This window comes from Apium graveolens, chromosome 9 (assembly GCF_009905375.1).
Source record: "Apium graveolens cultivar Ventura chromosome 9, ASM990537v1, whole genome shotgun sequence".
Taxonomy (NCBI): Eukaryota; Viridiplantae; Streptophyta; class Magnoliopsida; order Apiales; family Apiaceae; genus Apium; species Apium graveolens.
The window spans coordinates 19,646,949-19,653,162 of NC_133655.1; positions in this window are offsets into that span (position 1 = coordinate 19,646,949).

The following is a 6,214-nucleotide window of genomic DNA, read 5'->3' on the forward strand; positions in this document are numbered from 1 at the left end:
TTTAATAAGAAATCAGATCGTATACAATGAAGAATACGGAAACGAAAAATAAGAGAACAAAGAAAATATCCGTACACACCAATTCGAATTCGAAAAGAAAGAGTACAAAAAAGATGTCCGTACCTCGAGATCTTAGTTATCGAGAATGCTAACAAAGAATTCAAAACCCCAAATCACAAGAACCCTAATCCCTTAAACTCAAAATCCATAATCTTCGATTTGACTTTGTTGTTCATCTATTTCTCCTTGTCTTGCCTTCTCTTTTCCTCATTTTCTATCTATTTTACTCTCTCCTCTTCTCTCCATCTCTTTCTCTTTTCTCCTCTTTTTATAAAACGTAAGTAATCTCTTTTTGTTCTCCCTGTTGTTTTTTTTCAAACCCTAACTCTTTCTTGCTCCTTTCTTTTTTTTTATTAAAACCCTCACTCTTTTTTTATAATAGCCTTACTATTTTTTTAAACCAATACCTTAAAATAATATTCTGAATATAAGAATAAAAATAAACTTATAAAACTATTTTAACTACAGCACACTGACATTAATAAATAATTAAATCAAATAATTCAACTAAAAATAATTATAAAAAATCGGGATGTTACAACAACAGTGCCCAAAACTCTTGTGGTTGGGTTTATATTAGGCAAAGGCCCAAGTGTAAATAAATTTTTAACAGGGCTTCAATTCCTGATAATAACCAACACTGGAGAGACAGTTTTGTCGGGCTTAAGTGGGAGAATGGAGACTGAGACACACTTTTTAGATCCTCCTTTAGGAAGGTCAGTGATGGTAGCCCCAAATCCATTCACCTAACTCCCCAAGAGACTGCCATATATAATGATCTTATAAAGGATAATAACGAAACTCCCAGTTGGACTATGTGAGGAGTTTTCTTTGATCCAAGTGGGGCTTTCCTCAGTCTCTATGCAGGGTATTTTTTCTTCCCTTCTTATTTTTATTTTCTTTCATGCATTATTGACACCATTTATTTTTGTTTTTCCCTTATTTTTGCAGCCGCCAAGGAAATCAACAATGAGAACTTGCCTGTTGTTGAGGAAACAGCAAGAATGAAAAAGACCCGGCTTGCGGGGTTGGATCCCCGTGTAAGGCAACGGAGCCTAGCTTTCTGAAGGAGCATAAAGAGCCCATGGTGGAGGCTTCTTCTAGGGGGACTGAAACCCCAGCTGTTCCTGCTTCTATAGTTACTGGTGATTTTCAGCCTCTCTGCGGATTCCGTTGAGGGGATATCGTGGTTGGTTCCACGAAGCACGCATGGGATTGGTCTTATCACTCTGTGACCCCTAAGGACTTCACTGATATTATGGCTGGTTCAGACTTGGAGAGGGTAAAGCTTATGGGTGCCCAATCTCTAGCCTCGGTAAGGATCTTCCCCTTTTAACTCCTTTTTTTTATATACTTGTAACATTCTTTTGCCTTACAACCTTTGTTTATCATTTTGTTTCAGTCCAATGCTTATTTCCAAGTGGATGTGAGACAAGCCGAATCCTGGAAGAAAGCCTCGGATAACGCGGATTAACGCCTTTAGGAGGCAACATAGGAAGTATTCCGCGCTGGAGAAGGAAATGAAGCGCAAGGATAAAGAGTTAGGGGAAGCCAAATGGTGAGCTAGTTACTCTGAAGGATGAGAAGGACACAGTTATCGATGCTTATTTAGATACGGAGGAATTCGCTCGGATAGGGATAACACTGTATTCCCTGGGTTCTTCAGGACTGGTTGGGACACGGCCCTCGGGACAGTGAACGAGGCTTGTCCTGATGTTAACCCGACGGATTACGTGTGCCCCGATGATGAAACCTTACTACAGAGGTTCCGTACCCGCGTAGTTGTCTCAAATGATATCCCTCAGGACCAGCTTCTTCCTCCCCGAGTCCTTTTCTCGACCCGCAGAGGACGATGTCGTATCTTCTTCTGGTGAGACCGCTACTGCAGAGACTTCTGATGAGCGCGAAGGAGGCGACGACATGGATGACGATGACACCTCTGCTCCTTAGAGTTTTTATTGGCCCTGCGTGGCTTTGTTATTTATGATCAGAACTTGTAATAGTCTCTTTATTTATCGAACTCTACGTTTTTATATCTAAATTCATGCACTTTGTTTTATTTATTATAACTTTGTGTGCTATATGAACTTAATACCACATCTCGGAAACTTCATGAATTACATTAACTATTGGGATTCATCCCTTACATAAGTCTTGGAAAAACTAAAACTTGAAAATAATAGTCTTATAAAACTAAAACATAAAATTCTATGCGAGCAAAGCTTCAAGGTGCTTTTCAACCTATTTTTCAAGTGATAATCTTGCCCATCAGGCTTATACGTAGTAGACTTTCAGGTTCTGCGTGTGCCAAGTCCTTGGTACTTCAAAATCATCCATAGTTTCCAGCTTGTAGGATCCTCTTCCTTGAATACTTTTGATCTTGTACGACCCTCCCAATTTGGGGCAAGCTTTCCTTTCTGCCCTACACCAGAAGCTTCCACCTTTCTTAGAAACAAGTTACCTTATTTGAAGAACCATTCTTTCACCCTTAAGTTGTAATAGAAAGAAGCTTTTTTTTATATTCCACTATCTTGGCATGTGCCTCATCTCGTACTTCATTAATTAAGTCCAGGGCTAGCCTTTGCCCTTCCTCATTTTCTTCAGCATTGTATGCTTGGTTTCTGAGAGATGAGTGTGATATTTCCACAAGAACAACTGCCTCCGCTTCATATGCCAACATAAAAGGCGTCGCTCCGGTAGTGACTCTACAAGTAGTCCGATAAGCCCTAAGTATTGGGAGATGGGTGCGATATTTCCACAGGAACTCCTGGATTTTTCAATCCTATACTTCCGCCCATCTAGAATTATACGATTTGCCACTTCCGCTTCCTGCCACCATTGGGCTCGTTGTTCACCACCGTCTTCCCCATACTTTCCTCCACCTTGATATACTTCCCGACCCTATCGTGGAGCTGTAACACACTTTCAGGGGGCGCTTGGCTAAGGACATCTTGAAAAACACATCTCTAGTTCCTTGCTGCAGCGCTATCATAGCTACCTTGTCATCGAGGTTCGGAGCCTTCATACCCTCCTTTGTGAAACGGTTCAGATAGTCTCTCAAGTACTCCTTTGCTCCATGCACAATGCTCATGAGAGATGCTGAACTTTTCTCATGCACTCTTCCGCTGATAAATTATTTGAAAAAAGCTTGACTTAGATCTCTGAAGGACCCAATAGAATTCGGTGGCAAATGACTGTACCATCTTTGAGCCATTCCTGACAGGGTTGGGGAAAGACCCGACAATTAATAGCATCATTCACGGGCTGCAACAACAGTGCGTTAGAGAATGTCCTGAGATGATTAGCTGGATCTCTAGTACCATCATATGCTTTGATGATGGGCATTTTAAACTTCCTTGAGATGTGGACATTCATTATTTCTTCATTGAATGGTGGAGTTGGATCATCAGGATCTCATAGGGGCAGAAGATCACTTGGATCAGCCCTTGGGACAACAACCCTTCTTCATATTGGACCATCCAGGTCTATGATTGGAGGAGGATCTTTCCGCCTCGGAGGAAGTGGGGGTCTTGGGGTCACGTGTGCCTCCAGATCATGCTTCAACCTTTGGATCTCAGCTTCATGAGCCCTGATCCTCTCCTGTACTTCTTGGGGATTCGTCCCTCGGGTGCTCCTAAGACGCTGATTAGCATCAGGCATCGATTCTTTACCAACACGCCTCTTTCTTGGAGCCACATCATTATCCGATTATTTGGAGTCTCTCTCAGTATAAGGCCTAGAGAATTCTTGATCCTCCGGAATAGGAGCCAAACACGTATGTAATGGGGCGTCTACCCTTGTGCTTCACTCCGATTGGAGTGCCCACTCCCTCCAACCTCTGGGTATAAGGGCATCCCGTAAGGGGGGTTAGTGGTCACAATTGTTGAATACTCATACCCAACGGGTTGAGGATTCACAGGTGCTTGTGGCTGCTGAAATTGAGGATTCATCCCTTGAAGAGTAGGAGTATTCGTCCCTTGAGGCTGTGCCTCGGTTGTTTCCACCAGAGTTCCTCCTTGGGTGGAGACATAGGTTGAATGTGGGGGTATATATCCACTGACGAAATTGGTTGGGTTGTCCCAGCCGGTGTTCCTTCAGGGGCGTTATTTCTGCTCCGTGTGTTCACCATGGTTGTTGTTATGTTTTCCCCACAATCGGCGCCAAATGTTATGGATTAAAAACTAGGTCGAATTTATTGCTAGGGTTTGTGAGCTTCGAGGCTCGGTTGGACTGCTCTTGTGTTTCGTGACTCAATTTGCCTTAACAAGATGCCTACGTACCTTGCTGTATGCCAAGGATTAAGTCAAAAACGTAGTTCTGATCTGTGGGGGTGAGACCCCTTATATAGGCATGTGATGCCTTGAATTAGATTAGGGTTAGGAGACTTGGTGAATAAGTCTCACAATTAGAGCGGACTTTGGAGTCTTAGGAAGTAGGAAACTGATTCCTTATCCTATAAGGCCTCTTGGAGGCTGATCCACAAGGACTCATATCCTTTCTAGGACTTTTGACAATAGCCAATTTTTCCCATTTTTATTAATTACGAAAATAATTAATATTTAGGGGTTTTGGGCCTTCATAAATGGGCTTTATTGTTGGTCCAACCCGGGCATAATTAATATCGCATTAATTAACGACATTTTGTTGTTCTCATGCATTAATTAACAACATTTTGTTATTCTCATGCCTAATTCACGACTTCTACGCAACAACATTTTGTTATTATAATGCCTAATTAACGACACACCTACACACTCTTCTTTTAATTTTTGACTAACTACACTCTCCAGGGTCTGAAAAGAGGCGAAGTGAATCACAAAAGGGCACCCTTAACCTAATATCAAGGTCATTTTTTAAACAATCCGATTCGAGGCGTTAATATGCCCATCCTCGACACAAGCCGACAAAGTATTCTACTGGATCACTGTGTTCCAGACTTTAATGAACTAACCCAATGTCATATTATAAGAATCCTTTTTCAATGTTCAGATGATTTTGTAATAAGTTCTTCAATATTAGTATTACAATGATAAAAATGACCACTTAAAAAATAATGATAAAAATGACCACTTAAAAAATAATGATAAAAGTAACCACTGAAAAGCAATGAGAAAACTTCTATTCAAAACACGTGAAGTTAATAATTTCAACCAAGTAATCATTTCAACTGTTTAGTCATTTCAACTATTGTCACGCTGATTAAAATAACCACTGAAAAAGCAATATTGAAAGTAACCACTACAAAATCACGGATAAAAGTAACCACTGAAAATCAATGACAAAACTTCTATACAAAGCACGTGAATTTAATAATATCAAATAAGTACTCATTTCAACTGAGTAGTTACTTGAACTCTTATTATTGTCACAATGATAAAAGTAACCACTGAAAAAAACAATAATGCAAGTCACCACTACAAAATCACTGATAAAGGTAACTACTGAAAAACACCGATAAAAGTAACCACAATGACAAAACTTTTATTCAAACCATGTGAAGTTAATTATTTCACTTGAGTAGTCATTTCAACTGTTTGGAAATCATTTCTTACCATTTCTTCAACTTAAAACGTGATTGGACAAGTCATATTTAATTTTATGTTAAAAATAGACTATATTATCACTTCTCGTATTCATTTGTTCTATATATACTTTCATTTGATTCAACAAATGAGATATGCTCTTGCTGATATTCACAAAGCAAACATTTATCAATCTAGAGTTATACACTTGTTGATATTTATAAAGCAATAGGTAGGAATTGGTTTTGTGATGATGATTTAAGGTACTCAGTGAATCAGAATTTATGTTACTCAACAGCGTCAGTAATAACGATGGAGAGGGAGTGGGAATGGCGTGTAAGGTGCCTTGCATGTTGTGTAAGCCAACGTGAAGCTCATGGAGTACGAATACCAAAACAACGCGACATTCACATGCAACGAGACACTCATGACCAGCTAAAATTAGCGTTGTTTCGTGCGAAAGAGATCAATTGAGGATGCGCTTAACTCGCAAGGATCTAGAAATAAAAAGTAGAACGGGGGAACCTCGGATTCTATCAATTTAAATAATCGAGGCCTCTTCCATCAATTAAAAAATTAATTAATTATAGAGTAAAATGGACTTTATATACGTGTACTATGTGTGTTAGACC